Consider the following 20947-nt stretch of genomic DNA (forward strand, 5'->3'; position numbering starts at 1 on the left):
GAACGAAGGTCAGCACAACGTATAAAAAAAAAAAAAAAAAAAAAAAAAAAAAAAAAAAAAAAAAAAAAAAAAAAAAACTCTGAGAAAAAACCGAAAAAAAACCGGAGGAGCCTGCCGAAGATGAGGCCATTACGGCTCGCCTTTATGTGTCCTTCTCGGGATAGCGTCATTTAAAGAACGAAGGTCAGCACAACGTAAAAAAAAAAAAAAAAACAACTCAGAGAAATAAACGAAAAAAAAAAAACCGGAGGAGCCCGCCGAAGATGAGGCCATTACGGCTCGCCTTTATGTGTCCTTCTCGGGATAGCGTCGTTTAAAGAACGAAGGTCAGTACAACGTAAAAAAAAAAAAAAAAAAAAAAAAAAAAAAAAAAAAAAAACTCTGAGAAAAAACAGAAAAAAAACCGGAGGAGCCTGCCGAAGATGAGGCCATTACGGCTCGCCTTTATGTGTCCTTCTCGGGATAGCGTCATTTAAAGAACGAAGGTCAGCACAACGTAAAAAAAAAAATAAAAAAAAATAAAAAATAAAAAAAACTCTGAGAAAAAACCGAAAAAAAAACCGGAGGAGCCTGCCGAAGATGAGGCCATTACAGCTCGCCTTTATGTGTCCTTCTCGGGATAGCGTCATTTAAAGAACGAAGGTCAGCACAACGTAAAAAAAAAAAAAAAAAAAAAAAAAAAAAAAAAAAAAAAAAAAAAAAAAAAAAAAAAAAAAAAAAAAAAAAAAAAAACTTTGAGAAATAACCGAAAAAAAACCGGAGGAGCCTGCCGAAGATGAGGCTATTACGGCTCAAATTTAGGTGTCCTTCTCGGGATAGCGTCATTTAAACATTTAAAGAACGATGGTCAGCACAACGTAAAAAAAAGAAAAAAAAAGAAAAAAAACTCAGAGAAGTAACCGAAAAAAAACCGGAGGAGCCTGCCGAAGATGAGGCCATTACAGCTCGCCTTTATGTGTCCTTCTCGGGATAGCGTCATTTAAAGAACGAAGGTCAGCACAACTTATAAATAAAAAAAAAAATAAAAAAAAAAACTCTGAGAAAAAACCGAAAAAAAAACCGGAGGAGCCTGCCGAAGATGAGGCCATTACGGCTCGCCTTTATGTGTCCTTCTCGGGATAGCGTCATTTAAAGAACGAAGGTCAGCACAACGTAAAATATAAAAAAAAAAAAAAAAAAAAAAAAAAAAAAAACTCAGAGAAATAACCGAAAAAAAAACCGGAGGAGCCTGCCGAAGATGAGGCCATTACGGCTCGCCTTTATGTGTCCTTCTCGGGATAGCGTCATTTAAAGAACGAAGGTCAGCACAACGTAAAAAAAAAAAAAAAAAAAAAAAACCCAGAGAAAAAACCGACAAAAAAACCGGAGGAGCCTGCCGAAGATGAGGACATTACGGCTCGCCTTTATGTGTCCTTCTCTGGATAGCGTCATTTAAAGAACGATGGTCAGCACAACGGAAAAAAAAAAAAAAAAAAACTGAGAGAAATAACCGAAAAAAAAAACCGGAGGAGCCTGCCGAAGATGAGGACATTACGGCTCGCCTTTATGTGTCCTTCTCGGGATAGCGTCATTTAAAGAACGAAGGTCAACACAACGTAAAAAAAAAAAAAAAAAAAAAAACAACTCAGAGAAATAACCGAAAAAAAAACCGTAGGAGCCTGCCGAAGATGAGGCCATTACGGCTCGCCTTTATGTGTCCTTCTCGGGATAGCGTCGTTTAAAGAACGAAGGTCAGCACAACGTATATAAAAAAAAAAAAAAAAAAAAAAAAAAAAAAAAAAAAAAAAACTCTGAGAAAAAACCGAAAAAAAACCGGAGGAGCCTGCCGAAGATGAGGCCATTACGGCTCGCCTTTATGTGTCCTTCTCGGGATAGCGTCATTTAAAGAACGAAGGTCAGCACAACGTAAAAAAATAAATAAAAAAAATAAAAAATAAAAAAAACTCTGAGAAAAAACCGAAAAAAAAACCGGAGGAGCTTGCCGAAGATGAGGCCATTACAGCTCGCCTTTATGTGTCCTTCTCGGGATAGCGTCATTTAAAGAACGAAGGTCAGCACAACGTAAAAAAAAAAAAAAAAAAAAAAAAAAAAAAAAAAAAAAAAAAACTTTGAGAAATAACCGAAAAAAAAACCGGAGGAGCCTGCCGAAGATGAGGCTATTACGGCTCAAATTTAGGTGTCCTTCTCGGGATAGCGTCATTTAAACATTTAAAGAACGATGGTCAGCACAACGTAAAAAAAAAAAAAAAAAGAAAAAAAACTCAGAGAAATAACCGAAAAAAAAACCGGAGGAGCCTGCCGAAGATGAGGCCATTACAGCTCGCCTTTATGTGTCCTTCTCGGGATAGCGTCATTTAAAGAACGAAGGTCAGCACAACTTAAAAAAAAAAAAAAAAAAAAAACCTTGAGAAAAAACCGACAAAAAAACCGGAGGAGCCTGTCGAAGATGAGGACATTACGGCTCGCCTTTATGTGTCCTTCTCTGGATAGCTTCATTTAAAGAACGATGGTCAGCACAACGGAAAAAAAAAAAAAAAAAAAAAAAAAAAAAAAAAACTCAGAGAAATAACCGAAAAAAAAAATCGGAGGAGCCTGCCGAAGATGAGGACATTACGGCTCGCCTTTATGTGTCCTTCTCGGGATAGCGTCATTTAAAGAACGAAGGTCAGCACAATGTTAAAAAAAAAAAAAAAAAAAAAAATCGGAGGAGCCTGCCGAAGATGAGGCCATTACAGCTCGCCTTTATGTGTCCTTCTCGGGATAGCGTCATTTAAAGAACGAAGGTCAGCACAACGTAAAAAAAAAAATTAAAAATAAAAAATAAAAAAAATAAATAAAAAAAAAAAACTCAGAGAAATAACCGAAAAAAAAATCGGAGGAGCCTGCCGAAGATGAGGCCATTACGGCTCGCCTTTATGTGTCCTTCTCGGGATAGCGTCATTTAAAGAACGAAGGTCAACACAACGTAAAAAAAAAAAAAAAAAAAAACAACTCAGAGAAATAACCGAAAAAAAAAACCGTAGGAGCCTGCCGAAGATGAGGCCATTACGGCTCGCCTTTATGTGTCCTTCTCGGGATAGCGTCATTTAAAGAACGAAGGTCAGCACAACGTAAAAAAAAAAAAAAAAAAAAAAAAAAAAAAAAAAAAAAAAAAAAAAAAAACTCAGAGAAATAAACGAAAAAAAAAACCGGAGGAGCCCGCCGAAGATGAGGCCATTACGGCTCGCCTTTATGTGTCCTTCTCGGGATAGCGTCGTTTAAAGAACGAAGGTCAGTACAACGTAAAAAAAAAAAAAAAAATAAAAAAAAAATAAAAAAAAAAAAAAAAAAAAACTCTGAGAAAAAACAGAAAAAAAACCGGAGGAGCCTGCCGAAGATGAGGCCATTACGGCTCGCCTTTATGTGTCCTTCTCGGGATAGCGTCATTTAAAGAACGAAGGTCAGCACAACGTAAAAAAAAAAATAAAAAAAATAAAAAATAAAAAAAACTCTGAGAAAAAACCGAAAAAAAAACCGGAGGAGCTTGCCGAAGATGAGGCCATTACAGCTCGCCTTTATGTGTCCTTCTCGGGATAGCGTCATTTAAAGAACGAAGGTCAGCACAACGTAAAAAAAAAAAAAAAAAAAAAAAAAAAAAAAACTTTGAGAAATAACCGAAAAAAAAACCAAGGAGCCTGCCGAAGATGAGGCTATTACGGCTCGCCTTTATGTGTCCTTCTCGGGATAGCGTCATTTAAAGAACGAAGGTCAGCACAATGTTAAAAAAAAAAAAAAAAAAAATCGGAGGAGCCTGCCGAAGATGAGGCCATTACAGCTCGCCTTTATGTGTCCTTCTCGGGATAGCGTCATTTAAAGAACGAAGGTCAGCACAACGTAAAAAAAAAAAATTAAAAATAAAAAATAAAAAAAATAAATAAAAAAAAAAACTCAGAGAAATAACCGAAAAAAAAATCGGAGGAGCCTGCCGAAGATGAGGCCATTACGGCTCGCCTTTATGAGTCCTTCTCGGGATAGCGTCATTTAAAGAACGAAGATCAGCACAACGTAAAAAAAAAAAAAAAAAAAAAAAAAAAAAAAAAAAAAAAAAAAAAAAAAAAAAAAAAAAACTCAGAGAAATAAACGAAAAAAAAAACCGGAGGAGCCCGCCGAAGATGAGGCCATTACGGCTCGCCTTTATGTGTCCTTCTCGGGATAGCGTCGTTTAAAGAACGAAGGTCAGCACAACGTAAAAAAAAAAAAAAAAAAAAAAACTCTGAGAAAAAACCGAAAAAAAACCGGAGGAGCCTGCCGAAGATGAGACCATTACGGCTCGCCTTTATGTGTCCTTCTCGGGATAGCGTCATTTAAAGAACGAAGGTCAGCACAACGTAAAAAAAAAAAAAAAAAAAAAAAAAAAAAAAAAAAAAAAAAAAAAAAAAAAAAAAAAAAAAAAAAAAAAAAAAACTCAGAGAAATAACCGAAAAAAAAAATCGGAGGAGCCTGCCGAAGATGAGGACATTACGGCTCGCCTTTATGTGTCCTTCTCGGGATAGCGTCATTTAAAGAACGAAGGTCAGCACAACGTAAAAAAAAAAAAAAAAGAAAAAAAAAAAACACTCTTGAGAAAAAACCGAAAAAAAAAACCAAGGAGCCTGCCGAAGATGAGGCCATTACAGCTCGCCTTTATGTGTCCTTCTCTGGATAGCGTCATTTAAAGAACGATGGTCAGCACAACGGAAAAAAAAAATAAAAAAATAAAAAATAAAAAAAACTCTGAGAAAAAACCGAAAAAAAAACCGGAGGAGCTTGCCGAAGATGAGGCCATTACAGCTCGCCTTTATGTGTCCTTCTCGGGATAGCGTCATTTAAAGAACGAAGGTCAGCACAACGTAAAAAAAAAAAAAAAAAAAAAAAAAAAAAAAAAAACTTTGAGAAATAACCGAAAAAAAAACCGGAGGAGCCTGCCGAAGATGAGGCTATTACGGCTCAAATTTAGGTGTCCTTCTCGGGATAGCGTCATTTAAACATTTAAAGAACGATGGTCAGCACAACGTAAAAAAAAGAAAAAAAAAGAAAAAAAACTCAGAGAAATAACCGAAAAAAAAACCGGAGGAGCCTGCCGAAGATGAGGCCATTACGGCTCGCCTTTATGTGTCCTTCTCGGGATAGCGTCATTTAAAAAACGAAGATCAGCACAACGTAAAAAAAAAAAAAAAAAAAAAAAAAAACTCAGAGAAATAAACGAAAAAAAAAACCGGAGGAGCCCGCCGAAGATGAGGCCATTACGGCTCGCCTTTATGTGTCCTTCTCGGGATAGCGTCGTTTAAAGAACGAAGGTCAGCACAACGTAAAAAAAAAAAAAAAAAAAAAAAAAAAAAAAAAAAAAAAAAAAAAAAAAAAACTCTGAGAAAAAACCGAAAAAAAACCGGAGGAGCCTGCTGAAGATGAGGCCATTACGGCTCGCCTTTATGTGTCCTTCTCGGGATAGCGTCATTTAAAGAACGAAGGTCAGCACAACGTAAAAAAAAAAAAAAAAAAAAAAAAAAACAACTCAGAGAAATAACCGAAAAAAAAAACCAAGGAGCCTGCCGAAGATGAGGCCATTACAGCTCGCCTTTATGTGTCCTTCTCGGGATAGCGTCATTTAAAGAACGAAGGTCAGCACAATGTTAAAAAAAAAAAAAAAAAAAAAAAAAAAAAAAAAAAAAAAAACTCTGAGAAAAAACCGAAAAAAAAAATCGGAGGAGCCTGCCGAAGATGAGGCCATTACAGCTCGCCTTTATGTGTCCTTCTCGGGATAGCGTCATTTAAAGAACGAAGGTCAGCACAACGTAAAAAAAAAAAATTAAAAATAAAAAATAAAAAAAAATAAATAAAAAAAAAAAACTCAGAGAAATAACCGAAAAAAAAATCGGAGGAGCCTGCCGAAGATGAGGCCATTACGGCTCGCCTTTATGTGTCCTTCTCGGGATAGCGTCATTTAAAGAACGAAGGTCAGCACAACGTAAAAAAAAAAAAAAAAAAAAAAAAAAAAAAAAAAAAAAAAAAAACTCAGAGAAATAAACGAAAAAAAAAACCGGAGGAGCCCGCCGAAGATGAGGCCATTACGGCTCGCCTTTATGTGTCCTTCTCGGGATAGCGTCGTTTAAAGAACGAAGGTCAGTACAACGTAAAAAAAAAAAAAAAAAAAAAAAAAAAAAAAAAAAAAAAAAAAAAAACTCTGAGAAAAAACAGAAAAAAAACCGGAGGAGCCTGCCGAAGATGAGGCCATTACAGCTCGCCTTTATGTGTCCTTCTCGGGATAGCGTCATTTAAAGAACGAAGGTCAGCACAACGTAAAAAAAAAAATAAAAAAATATAAAAAATAAAAAAAACTCTGAGAAAAAACCGAAAAAAAAACCAGAGGAGCTTGCCGAAGATGAGACCATTACAGCTCGCCTTTATGTGTCCTTCTCGGGATAGCGTCATTTAAAGAACGAAGGTCAGCACAACGTAAAAAAAAAAAAAAAAAAAAAAAAAAAAAAAAAAAAAAACTTTGAGAAATAACCGAAAAAAAAACCGGAGGAGCCTGCCGAAGATGAGGCTATTACGGCTCAAATTTAGGTGTCCTTCTCGGGATAGCGTCATTTAAACATTTAAAGAACGATGGTCAGCACAACGTAAAAAAAAGAAAAAAAAAGAAAAAAAACTCAGAGAAATAACCGAAAAAAAAACCGGAGGAGCCTGCCGAAGATGAGGCCATTACAGCTCGCCTTTATGTGTCCTTCTCGGGATAGCGTCATTTAAAGAACGAAGGTCAGCACAACTTATAAATAGAAAAAAAATAAAAAAAAAAAACTCTGAGAAAAAAAAACCGGAGGAGCCTGCCGAAGATGAGGCCATTACGGCTCGCCTTTATGTGTCCTTCTCGGGATAGCGTCATTTAAAGAACGAAGGTCAGCACAACGTAAAATATAAAAAAAAAAAAAAAACTCAGAGAAATAACCGAAAAAAAAACCGGAGGAGCCTGCCGAAGATGAGGCCATTACGGCTCGCCTTTTTGTGTCCTTCTCGGGATAGCGTCATTTAAAGAACGAAGGTCAGCACAACGTAAAAAAAAAAAAAAAAAAAAAAAAAACCCAGAGAAAAAACCGACAAAAAAACCGGAGGAGCCTGCCGAAGATGAGGACATTACGGCTCGCCTTTATGTGTCCTTCTCTGGATAGCGTCATTTAAAGAACGATGGTCAGCACAACGGAAAAAAAAAAAAAAAAAAACTGAGAGAAATAACCGAAAAAAAAAACCGGAGGAGCCTGCCGAAGATAAGGACATTACGGCTCGCCTTTATGTGTCCTTCTCGGGATAGCGTCATTTAAAGAACGAAGGTCAACACAACGTAAAAAAATAAAAAAATAAAAAACAACTCAGAGAAATAACCGAAAAAAAAAACCGTAGGAGCCTGCCGAAGATGAGGCCATTACGGCTCGCCTTTATGTGTCCTTCTCGGGATAGCGTCGTTTAAAGAACGAAGGTCAGCACAACGTATAAAAAAAAAAAAAAAAAAAAAAACTCTGAGAAAAAACCGAAAAAAAACCGGAGGAGCCTGCCGAAGATGAGGCCATTACGGCTCGCCTTTATGTGTCCTTCTCGGGATAGCGTCATTTAAAGAACGAAGGTCAGCACAACGTAAAAAAAAAAATAAAAAAAATAAAAAATAAAAAAAACTCTGAGAAAAAACCGAAAAAAAAACCGGAGGAGCTTGCCGAAGATGAGGCCATTACAGCTCGCCTTTATGTGTCCTTCTCGGGATAGCGTCATTTAAAGAACGAAGGTCAGCACAACGTAAAAAAAAAAAAAAAAAAAAAAAAAAAAAAAAAAAAAAAAAACTTTGAGAAATAACCGAAAAAAAAACCGGAGGAGCCTGCCGAAGATGAGGCTATTACGGCTCAAATTTAGGTGTCCTTCTCGGGATAGCGTCATTTAAACATTTAAAGAACGATGGTCAGCACAACGTAAAAAAAAAAAAAAAAAAGAAAAAAAACTCAGAGAAATAACCGAAAAAAAAATCGGAGGAGCCTGCCGAAGATGAGGCCATTACAGCTCGCCTTTATGTGTCCTTCTCGGGATAGCGTCATTTAAAGAACGAAGGTCAGCACAACTTAAAAAAAAAAAAAAAAAAAAACCTTGAGAAAAAACCGACAAAAAAACCGGAGGAGCCTGTCGAAGATGAGGACATTACGGCTCGCCTTTATGTGTCCTTCTCTGGATAGCTTCATTTAAAGAACGATGGTCAGCACAACGGAAAAAAAAAAATAAAAATAAAAATAAAAATAAAAACTCAGAGAAATAACCGAAAAAAAAATCGGAGGTGCCTGCCGAAGATGAGGACATTACGGCTCGCCTTTATGTGTCCTTCTCGGGATAGCGTCATTTAAAGAACGAAGGTCAGCACAACGTAAAAAAAAAAAAAAAGAAAAAAAAAAAAAAACACTCTTGAGAAAAAACCGAAAAAAAAAACCAAGGAGCCTGCCGAAGATGAGGCCATTACAGCTCGCCTTTATGTGTCCTTCTCGGGATAGCGTCATTTAAAGAACGAAGGTCAGCACAATGTTAAAAAAAAAAAAAAAAAAAATCGGAGGAGCCTGCCGAAGATGAGGCCATTACAGCTCGCCTTTATGTGTCCTTCTCGGGATAGCGTCATTTAAAGAACGAAGGTCAGCACAACGTAAAAAAAAAAATTAAAAATAAAAAATAAAAAAAAAAAACTCAGAGAAATAACCGAAAAAAAAATCGGAGGAGCATGCCGAAGATGAGGCCATTACGGCTCGCCTTTATGTGTCCTTCTCGGGATAGCGTCATTTAAAGAACGAAGATCAGCACAACGTAAAAAAAAAAAAAAAAAAAAAAAAAAAAAAAAAAAAACTCAGAGAAATAAACGAAAAAAAAAACCGGAGGAGCCCGCCGAAGATGAGGCCATTACGGCTCGCCTTTATGTGTCCTTCTCGGGATAGCGTCGTTTAAAGAACGAAGGTCAGCACAACGTAAAAAAAAAAATAAAAATAAAAAAAATAAAAAAAAAAAAAACTCTGAGAAAAAACCGAAAAAAAACCGGAGGAGCCTGCCGAAGATGAGGCCATTACGGCTCGCCTTTATGTGTCCTTCTCGGGATAGCGTCATTTAAAGAACGAAGGTCAGCACAACGTAAAAAAAAAAAAAAAAAAAAAAAAACAACTCAGAGAAATAACCGAAAAAAAAACCGTAGGAGCCTGCCGAAGATGAGGCCATTACGGCTCGCCTTTATGTGTCCTTCTCGGGATAGCGTCGTTTAAAGAACGAAGGTCAGCACAACGTAAAAAAAAAAAAAAAAAAAAAAAAAAAAAAAAAAAAAAAAAAAAAAAAAAAAAAAAAAAAAAAAAAAAAAAAAAAACTTTGAGAAATAACCGAAAAAAAAACCGGAGGAGCCTGCCGAAGATGAGGCTATTACGGCTCAAATTTAGGTGTCCTTCTCGGGATAGCGTCATTTAAACATTTAAAGAACGATGGTCAGCACAACGTAAAAAAAAAAAAAAAAAGAAAAAAAACTCAGAGAAATAACCGAAAAAAAAACCGGAGGAGCCTGCCGAAGATGAGGCCATTACAGCTCGCCTTTATGTGTCCTTCTCGGGATAGCGTCATTTAAAGAACGAAGGTCAGCACAACTTAAAAAAAAAAAAAAAAAAAAAAAAACCTTGAGAAAAAACCGACAAAAAAACCGGAGGAGCCTGTCGAAGATGAGGACATTACGGCTCGCCTTTATGTGTCCTTCTCTGGATAGCTTCATTTAAAGAACGATGGTCAGCACAACGGGAAAAAAAAAAAAAAAAAAAAAAAAAAAAAAAAAAAAACTCAGAGAAATAACCGAAAAAAAAAATCGGAGGAGCCTGCCGAAGATGAGGACATTACGGCTCGCCTTTATGTGTCCTTCTCGGGATAGCGTCATTTAAAGAACGAAGGTCAGCACAATGTTAAAAAAAAAAAAAAAAAAATCGGAGGAGCCTGCCGAAGATGAGGCCATTACAGCTCGCCTTTATGTGTCCTTCTCGGGATAGCGTCATTTAAAGAACGAAGGTCAGCACAACGTAAAAAAAAAAATTAAAAATAAAAAATAAAAAAAATAAATAAAAAAAAAAACTCAGAGAAATAACCGAAAAAAAAATCGGAGGAGCCTGCCGAAGATGAGGCCATTACGGCTCGCCTTTATGTGTCCTTCTCGGGATAGCGTCATTTAAAGAACGAAGATCAGCACAACGTAAAAAAAAAAAAAAAAAAAAAAAAAAAAACTCAGAGAAATAAACGAAAAAAAAAACCGGAGGAGCCCGCCGAAGATGAGGCCATTACGGCTCGCCTTTATGTGTCCTTCTCGGGATAGCGTCGTTTAAAGAACGAAGGTCAGCACAACGTAAAAAAAAAAAAAAAAAAAAAACTCTGAGAAAAAACCGAAAAAAAACCGGAGGAGCCTGCCGAAGATGAGGCCATTACGGCTCGCCTTTATGTGTCCTTCTCGGGATAGCGTCATTTAAAGAACGAAGGTCAGCACAACGTAAAAAAAAAAAAAAAAAAACAAAACAACTCAGAGAAATAACCGAAAAAAAAAAACCGTAGGAGCCTGCCGAAGATGAGGCCATTACGGCTCGCCTTTATGTGTCCTTCTCGGGATAGCGTCGTTTAAAGAACGAAGGTCAGCACAACGTATAAAAAAAAAAAAAAAAAAAAAAAAAAAAAAAAAAAAAAACTCAGAGAAATAACCGAAAAAAAAAATCGGAGGAGCCTGCCGAAGATGAGGACATTACGGCTCGCCTTTATGTGTCCTTCTCGGGATAGCGTCATTTAAAGAACGAAGGTCAGCACAACGTAAAAAAAAAAAAAAAAGAAAAAAAAAAAAAAAACACTCTTGAGAAAAAACCGAAAAAAAAAACCAAGGAGCCTGCCGAAGATGAGGCCATTACAGCTCACCTTTATGTGTCCTTCTCTGGATAGCGTCATTTAAAGAACGATGGTCAGCACAACGGAAAAAAAAAAATAAAAAAAATAAAAAATAAAAAAAACTCTGAGAAAAAACCGAAAAAAAAACCGGAGGAGCTTGCCGAAGATGAGGCCATTACAGCTCGCCTTTATGTGTCCTTCTCGGGATAGCGTCATTTAAAGAACGAAGGTCAGCACAACGTAAAAAAAAAAAAAAAAAAAAAAAAAAAAAAAAAAAAAAAAAAAAAAAAAAAAAAAAACTTTGAGAAATAACCGAAAAAAAAACCGGAGGAGCCTGCCGAAGATGAGGCTATTACGGCTCAAATTTAGGTGTCCTTCTCGGGATAGCGTCATTTAAACATTTAAAGAACGATGGTCAGCACAACGTAAAAAAAAGAAAAAAAAAGAAAAAAAACTCAGAGAAATAACCGAAAAAAAAACCGGAGGAGCCTGCCGAAGATGAGGCCATTACGGCTCGCCTTTATGTGTCCTTCTCGGGATAGCGTCATTTAAAGAACGAAGATCAGCACAACGTAAAAAAAAAAAAAAAAAAAAAAAAAAAAACTCAGAGAAATAAACGAAAAAAAAAACCGGAGGAGCCCGCCGAAGATGAGGCCATTACGGCTCGCCTTTATGTGTCCTTCTCGGGATAGCGTCGTTTAAAGAACGAAGGTCAGCACAACGTAAAAAAAAAAAAAAAAAAAAAAAAAAAAAAAAAAAAAAAAAAAAAAAAAAACTCTGAGAAAAAACCGAAAAAAAACCGGAGGAGCCTGCCGAAGATGAGGCCATTACGGCCTTCTCGGGATAGCGTCATTTAAAGAACGAAGGTCAGCACAACGTAAAAAAAAAAAAAAAAAAAAAAAAAAAAAAAAAAAAAAAAAAAAAAAAAAAAAACTCTGAGAAAAAACAGAAAAAAAACCGGAGGAGCCTGCCGAAGATGAGGCCATTACGGCTCGCCTTTATGTGTCCTTCTCGGGATAGCGTCATTTAAAGAACGAAGGTCAGCACAACGTAAAAAAAAAAAAAAAAAAAAAAAACAACTCAGAGAAATAACCGAAAAAAAAAACCGTAGGAGCCTGCCGAAGATGAGGCCATTACGGCTCGCCTTTATGTGTCCTTCTCGGGATAGCGTCGTTTAAAGAATGAAGGTCAGCACAACGTATAAAAAAAAAAAAAAAAAAAAAAAAAAAAAAAAAACTCAGAGAAATAACCGAAAAAAAAAATCGGAGGAGCCTGCCGAAGATGAGGACATTACGGCTCGCCTTTATGTGTCCTTCTCGGGATAGCGTCATTTAAAGAACGAAGGTCAGCACAACGTAAAAAAAAAAAAAAAAGAAAAAAAAAAAAAAAACACTCTTGAGAAAAAACCGAAAAAAAAAACCAAGGAGCCTGCCGAAGATGAGGCCATTACAGCTCGCCTTTATGTGTCCTTCTCGGGATAGCGTCATTTAAAGAACGAAGGTCAGCACAATGTTAAAAAAAAAAAAAAAAAAAAAAAAAAAAAAAAAAAAAAAAAAACTCTGAGAAAAAACCGAAAAAAAAAATCGGAGGAGCCTGCCGAAGATGAGGCCATTACAGCTCGCCTTTATGTGTCCTTCTCGGGATAGCGTCATTTAAAGAACGAAGGTCAGCACAACGTAAAAAAAAAAATTAAAAATAAAAAATAAAAAAAAATAAATAAAAAAAAAAAACTCAGAGAAATAACCGAAAAAAAAATCGGAGGAGCCTGCCGAAGATGAGGCCATTACGGCTCGCCTTTATGTGTCCTTCTCGGGATAGCGTCGTTTAAAGAACGAAGGTCAGCACAACGTATAAAAAAAAAAAAAAAAAAAAAAAAAAAAAAAAAAAACTCAGAGAAATAACCGAAAAAAAAAATCGGAGGAGCCTGCCGAAGATGAGGACATTACGGCTCGCCTTTATGTGTCCTTCTCGGGATAGCGTCATTTAAAGAACGAAGGTCAGCACAACGTAAAAAAAAAAAAAAAACACTCTTGAGAAAAAACCGAAAAAAAAAACCAAGGAGCCTGCCGAAGATGAGGCCATTACAGCTCACCTTTATGTGTCCTTCTCTGGATAGCGTCATTTAAAGAACGATGGTCAGCACAACGGAAAAAAAAAATAAAAAAAATAAAAAATAAAAAAAACTCTGAGAAAAAACCGAAAAAAAAACCGGAGGAGCTTGCCGAAGATGAGGCCATTACAGCTCGCCTTTATGTGTCCTTCTCGGGATAGCGTCATTTATAGAACGAAGGTCAGCACAACGTAAAAAAAAAAAAAAAAAAAAAAAAAAAAAAAAAAAAAAAAAACTTTGAGAAATAACCGAAAAAAAAACCGGAGGAGCCTGCCGAAGATGAGGCTATTACGGCTCAAATTTAGGTGTCCTTCTCGGGATAGCGTCATTTAAACATTTAAAGAACGATGGTCAGCACAACGTAAAAAAAAGAAAAAAAAAGAAAAAAAACTCAGAGAAATAACCGAAAAAAAAACCGGAGGAGCCTGCCGAAGATGAGGCCATTACGGCTCGCCTTTATGTGTCCTTCTCGGGATAGCGTCATTTAAAGAACGAAGATCAGCACAACGTAAAAAAAAAAAAAAAAAAAAAAAAAAAAAAAAAAAACTCAGAGAAATAAACGAAAAAAAAAACCGGAGGAGCCCGCCGAAGATGAGGCCATTACGGCTCGCCTTTATGTGTCCTTCTCGGGATAGCGTCGTTTAAAGAACGAAGGTCAGCACAACGTAAAAAAAAAAAAAAAAAAAAAAAAAAAAAAAAAAAAAAAAAAAAAAAAAAAAAAAAAAAAAAAAAAAAAAAAAAAAAAAAACTCTGAGAAAAAACCGAAAAAAAACCGGAGGAGCCTGCCGAAGATGAGGCCATTACGGCTCGCCTTTATGTGTCCTTCTCGGGATAGCGTCATTTAAAGAACGAAGGTCAGCACAACGTAAAAAAAAAAAAAAAAAAAAAAAAAAAAAAAAAAAAAAAAAAAAACTCTGAGAAAAAACAGAAAAAAAACCGGAGGAGCCTGCCGAAGATGAGGCCATTACGGCTCGCCTTTATGTGTCCTTCTCGGGATAGCGTCATTTAAAGAACGAAGGTCAGCACAACGTAAAAAAAAAAAAAAAAAAAAAAAAAACAACTCAGAGAAATAACCGAAAAAAAAAACCGTAGGAGCCTGCCGAAGATGAGGCCATTACGGCTCGCCTTTATGTGTCCTTCTCGGGATAGCGTCGTTTAAAGAATGAAGGTCAGCACAACGTATAAAAAAAAAAAAAAAAAAAAAAAAAAAAAAAAAAAAACTCAGAGAAATAACCGAAAAAAAAAATCGGAGGAGCCTGCCGAAGATGAGGACATTACGGCTCGCCTTTATGTGTCCTTCTCGGGATAGCGTCATTTAAAGAACGAAGGTCAGCACAACGTAAAAAAAAAAAAAAAAAGAAAAAAAAAAAAAAAACACTCTTGAGAAAAAACCGAAAAAAAAAACCAAGGAGCCTGCCGAAGATGAGGCCATTACAGCTCGCCTTTATGTGTCCTTCTCGGGATAGCGTCATTTAAAGAACGAAGGTCAGCACAATGTTAAAAAAAAAAAAAAAAAAAAAAAAAAAAAAAAAAAAAAACTCTGAGAAAAAACCGAAAAAAAAAATCGGAGGAGCCTGCCGAAGATGAGGCCATTACAGCTCGCCTTTATGTGTCCTTCTCGGGATAGCGTCATTTAAAGAACGAAGGTCAGCACAACGTAAAAAAAAAAATTAAAAATAAAAAATAAAAAAAAATAAATAAAAAAAAAAAACTCAGAGAAATAACCGAAAAAAAAATCGGAGGAGCCTGCCGAAGATGAGGCCATTACGGCTCGCCTTTATGTGTCCTTCTCGGGATAGCGTCATTTAAAGAACGAAGGTCAGCACAACGTAAAAAAAAAAAAAAAAAAAAAAAAAAAAAAAAAAAACTCAGAGAAATAAACGAAAAAAAAAACCGGAGGAGCCCGCCGAAGATGAGGCCATTACGGCTCGCCTTTATGTGTCCTTCTCGGGATAGCGTCGTTTAAAGAACGAAGGTCAGTACAACGTAAAAAAAAAAAAAAAAAAAAAAAAAAAAAAAAAAAAAAAAAAAAAACTCTGAGAAAAAACAGAAAAAAAACCGGAGGAGCCTGCCGAAGATGAGGCCATTACGGCTCGCCTTTATGTGTCCTTCTCGGGATAGCGTCATTTAAAGAACGAAGGTCAGCACAACGTAAAAAAAAAAATAAAAAAAAATAAAAAATAAAAAAAACTCTGAGAAAAAACCGAAAAAAAAACCAGAGGAGCTTGCCGAAGATGAGACCATTACAGCTCGCCTTTATGTGTCCTTCTCGGGATAGCGTCATTTAAAGAACGAAGGTCAGCACAACGTAAAAAAAAAAAAAAAAAAAAAAAAAAAAAAAAAAAAAAAACTTTGAGAAATAACCGAAAAAAAAACCAAGGAGCCTGCCGAAGATGAGGCTATTACGGCTCGCCTTTATGTGTCCTTCTCGGGATAGCGTCATTTAAAGAACGAAGGTCAGCACAATGTTAAAAAAAAAAAAAAAAAAAAATCGGAGGAGCCTGCCGAAGATGAGGCCATTACAGCTCGCCTTTATGTGTCCTTCTCGGGATAGCGTCATTTAAAGAACGAAGGTCAGCACAACGTAAAAAAAAAAATTAAAAATAAAAAATAAAAAAAAAATAAATAAAAAAAAAAACTCAGAGAAATAACCGAAAAAAAAATCGGAGGAGCCTGCCGAAGATGAGGCCATTACGGCTCGCCTTTATGTGTCCTTCTCGGGATAGCGTCATTTAAAGAACGAAGATCAGCACAACGTAAAAAAAAAAAAAAAAAAAAACTCAGAGAAATAAACGAAAAAAAAAACCGGAGGAGCCCGCCGAAGATGAGGCCATTACGGCTCGCCTTTATGTGTCCTTCTCGGGATAGCGTCGTTTAAAGAACGAAGGTCAGCACAACGTAAAAAAAAAAAAAAAAAAAAAAACTCTGAGAAAAAACCGAAAAAAAACCGGAGGAGCCTGCCGAAGATGAGGCCATTACGGCTCGCCTTTATGTGTCCTTCTCGGGATAGCGTCATTTAAAGAACGAAGGTCAGCACAACGTAAAAAAAAAAAAAAAAAAACAAAACAACTCAGAGAAATAACCGAAAAAAAAAACCGTAGGAGCCTGCCGAAGATGAGGCCATTACGGCTCGCCTTTATGTGTCCTTCTCGGGATAGCGTCGTTTAAAGAACGAAGGTCAGCACAACGTATAAAAAAAAAAAAAAAAAAAAAAAAAAAAAAAAAAACTCAGAGAAATAACCGAAAAAAAAAATCGGAGGAGCCTGCCGAAGATGAGGACATTACGGCTCGCCTTTATGTGTCCTTCTCGGGATAGCGTCATTTAAAGAACGAAGGTCAGCACAACGTAAAAAAAAAAAAAAAAGAAAAAAAAAAAAAAAACACTCTTGAGAAAAAACCGAAAAAAAAAACCAAGGAGCCTGCCGAAGATGAGGCCATTACAGCTCACCTTTATGTGTCCTTCTCTGGATAGCGTCATTTAAAGAACGATGGTCAGCACAACGGAAAAAAAAAATAAAAAAAATAAAAAATAAAAAAAACTCTGAGAAAAAACCGAAAAAAAAACCGGAGGAGCTTGCCGAAGATGAGGCCATTACAGCTCGCCTTTATGTGTCCTTCTCGGGATAGCGTCATTTAAAGAACGAAGGTCAGCACAACGTAAAAAAAAAAAAAAAAAAAAAAAAAAAAAAAAAAAAAAAAAAAAAACTTTGAGAAATAACCGAAAAAAAAACCGGAGGAGCCTGCCGAAGATGAGGCTATTACGGCTCAAATTTAGGTGTCCTTCTCGGGATAGCGTCATTTAAACATTTAAAGAACGATGGTCAGCACAACGTAAAAAAAAGAAAAAAAAAGAAAAAAAACTCAGAGAAATAACCGAAAAAAAAACCGGAGGAGCCTGCCGAAGATGAGGCCATTACGGCTCGCCTTTATGTGTCCTTCTCGGGATAGCGTCATTTAAAGAACGAAGATCAGCACAACGTAAAAAAAAAAAAAAAAAAAAAAAAAACTCAGAGAAATAAACGAAAAAAAAAACCGGAGGAGCCCGCCGAAGATGAGGCCATTACGGCTCGCCTTTATGTGTCCTTCTCGGGATAGCGTCGTTTAAAGAACGAAGGTCAGCACAACGTAAAAAAAAAAAAAAAAAAAAAAAAAAAACTCTGAGAAAAAACCGAAAAAAAACCGGAGGAGCCTGCCGAAGATGAGGCCATTACGGCTCGCCTTTATGTGTCCTTCTCGGGATAGCGTCATTTAAAGAACGAAGGTCAGCACAACGTAAAAAAAAAAAAAAAAAAAAAAAAAAAAAAAAAAAAAAAAAAAAAAAAAAAAAAAAAAAAAAAAAAAAACTCTGAGAAAAAACAGAAAAAAAACCGGAGGAGCCTGCCGAAGATGAGGCCATTACGGCTCGCCTTTATGTGTCCTTCTCGGGATAGCGTCATTTAAAGAACGAAGGTCAGCACAACGTAAAAAAAAAAAAAAAAAAAAAAAAACAACTCAGAGAAATAACCGAAAAAAAAACCGTAGGAGCCTGCCGAAGATGAGGCCATTACGGCTCGCCTTTATGTGTCCTTCTCGGGATAGCGTCGTTTAAAGAATGAAGGTCAGCACAACGTATAAAAAAAAAAAAAAAAAAAAAAAAAAAAAAAAAAAAAAAAAAAAAAAACTCAGAGAAATAACCGAAAAAAAAAATCGGAGGAGCCTGCCGAAGATGAGGACATTACGGCTCGCCTTTATGTGTCCTTCTCGGGATAGCGTCATTTAAAGAACGAAGGTCAGCACAACGTAAAAAAAAAAAAAAAAAAGAAAAAAAAAAAAAACACTCTTGAGAAAAAACCGAAAAAAAAAACCAAGGAGCCTGCCGAAGATGAGGCCATTACAGCTCGCCTTTATGTGTCCTTCTCGGGATAGCGTCATTTAAAGAACGAAGGTCAGCACAATGTTAAAAAAAAAAAAAAAACTCTGAGAAAAAACCGAAAAAAAAAATCGGAGGAGCCTGCCGAAGATGAGGCCATTACAGCTCGCCTTTATGTGTCCTTCTCGGGATAGCGTCATTTAAAGAACGAAGGTCAGCACAACGTAAAAAAAAAAATTAAAAATAAAAAATAAAAAAAAATAAATAAAAAAAAAAAACTCAGAGAAATAACCGAAAAAAAAATCGGAGGAGCCTGCCGAAGATGAGGCCATTACGGCTCGCCTTTATGTGTCCTTCTCGGGATAGCGTCATTTAAAGAACGAAGGTCAGCACAACGTAAAAAAAAAAAAAAAAAAAAAAAAAAAAAAAAAAAAAAAAAAAAAAAAAAAAAAAAAAAAAAAAAAAAAAAAAAAAAAACTCAGAGAAATAAACGAAAAAAAAAACCGGAGGAGCCCGCCGAAGATGAGGCCATTACGGCTCGCCTTTATGTGTCCTTCTCGGGATAGCGTCGTTTAAAGAACGAAGGTCAGTACAACGTAAAAAAAAAAAAAAAAAAAAAAAAAAAAAAAAAAAACTCTGAGAAAAAACAGAAAAAAAACCGGAGGAGCCTGCCGAAGATGAGGCCATTACGGCTCGCCTTTATGTGTCCTTCTCGGGATAGCGTCATTTAAAGAACGAAGGTCAGCACAACGTAAAAAAAAAAATAAAAAAAAATAAAAAATAAAAAAAACTCTGAGAAAAAACCGAAAAAAAAACCAGAGGAGCTTGCCGAAGATGAGACCATTACAGCTCGCCTTTATGTGTCCTTCTCGGGATAGCGTCATTTAAAGAACGAAGGTCAGCACAACGTAAAAAAAAAAAAAAAAAAAAAAAAAAAAAAAAAAAAAAAACTTTGAGAAATAACCGAAAAAAAAACCGGAGGAGCCTGCCGAAGATGAGGCTATTACGGCTCAAATTTAGGTGTCCTTCTCGGGATAGCGTCATTTAAACATTTAAAGAACGATGGTCAGCACAACGTAAAAAAAAGAAAAAAAACTCAGAGAAATAACCGAAAAAAAAACCGGAGGAGCCTGCCGAAGATGAGGCCATTACAGCTCGCCTTTATGTGTCCTTCTCGGGATAGCGTCATTTAAAGAACGAAGGTCAGCACAACTTATAAATAAAAAAAAAAATAAAAAAAAAAAACTCTGAGAAAAAACCGAAAAAAAAACCGGAGGAGCCTGCCGAAGATGAGGCCATTACGGCTCGCCTTTATGTGTCCTTCTCGGGATAGCGTCATTTAAAGAACGAAGGTCAGCACAACGTAAAATATAAAAAATAAAAAAAAAAAAAAAAAAAAAACTCAGAGAAATAACCGAAAAAAAAACCGGAGGAGCCTGCCGAAGATGAGGCCATTACGGCTCGCCTTTATGTGTCCTTCTCGGGATAGCGTCATTTAAAGAACGAAGGTCAGCACAACGTAAAAAAAAAAAAAAAAAAAAAAACCCAGAGAAAAAACCGACAAAAAAACCGGAGGAGCCTGCCGAAGATGAGGACATTACGGCTCGCCTTTATGTGTCCTTCTCTGGATAGCGTCATTTAAAGAACGATGGTCAGCACAACGGAAAAAAAAAAAAAAAAAAACTGAGAGAAATAACCGAAAAAAAAAACCGGAGGAGCCTGCCGAAGATGAGGACATTACGGCTCGCCTTTATGTGTCCTTCTCGGGATAGCGTCATTTAAAGAACGAAGGTCAACACAACGTAAAAAAATAAAAAAAAAAAAACAACTCAGAGAAATAACCGAAAAAAAAAACCGTAGGAGCCTGCCGAAGATGAGGCCATTACGGCTCGCCTTTATGTGTCCTTCTCGGGATAGCGTCGTTTAAAGAACGAAGGTCAGCACAACGTATAAAAAAAAAAAAAAAAAAAAAAAAAAAAAACTCTGAGAAAAAACCGAAAAAAAACCGGAGGAGCCTGCCGAAGATGAGGCCATTACGGCTCGCCTTTATGTGTCCTTCTCGGGATAGCGTCATTTAAAGAACGAAGGTCAGCACAACGTAAAAAAAAAAATAAAAAAAATAAAAAATAAAAAAAACTCTGAGAAAAAACCGAAAAAAAAACCGGAGGAGCTTGCCGAAGATGAGGCCATTACAGCTCGCCTTTATGTGTCCTTCTCGGGATAGCGTCATTTAAAGAACGAAGGTCAGCACAACGTAAAAAAAAAAAAAAAAAAAAAAAAAAAAAAAAAAAAAAAAAAACTTTGAGAAATAACCGAAAAAAAAACCGGAGGAGCCTGCCGAAGATGAGGCTATTACGGCTCAAATTTAGGTGTCCTTCTCGGGATAGCGTCATTTAAACATTTAAAGAACGATGGTCAGCACAACGTAAAAAAAAAAAAAAAAAAGAAAAAAAACTCAGAGAAATAACCGAAAAAAAAACCGGAGGAGCCTGCCGAAGATGAGGCCATTACAGCTCGCCTTTATGTGTCCTTCTCGGGATAGCGTCATTTAAAGAACGAAGGTCAGCACAACTTAAAAAAAAAAAAAAAAAAAAAAAAAACCTTGAGAAAAAACCGACAAAAAAACCGGAGGAGCCTGTCGAAGATGAGGACATTACGGCTCGCCTTTATGTGTCCTTCTCTGGATAGCTTCATTTAAAGAACGATGGTCAGCACAACGGAAAAAAAAAAAAAATAAAAATAAAAATAAAAATAAAAACTCAGAGAAATAACCGAAAAAAAAAATCGGAGGAGCCTGCCGAAGATGAGGACATTACGGCTCGCCTTTATGTGTCCTTCTCGGGATAGCGTCATTTAAAGAACGAAGGTCAGCACAACGTAAAAAAAAAAAAAAGAAAAAAAAAAAAACACTCTTGAGAAAAAACCGAAAAAAAAAACCAAGGAGCCTGCCGAAGATGAGGCCATTACAGCTCGCCTTTATGTGTCCTTCTCGGGATAGCGTCATTTAAAGAACGAAGGTCAGCACAATGTTAAAAAAAAAAAAAAAAAAATCGGAGGAGCCTGCCGAA

The sequence above is a fragment of the Arachis ipaensis genome, chromosome B10 (genome assembly GCF_059453495.1).
Source record: "Arachis ipaensis isolate K30076 ecotype BB chromosome B10, ASM5945349v1, whole genome shotgun sequence".
Lineage (NCBI taxonomy): Eukaryota > Viridiplantae > Streptophyta > Magnoliopsida > Fabales > Fabaceae > Arachis > Arachis ipaensis.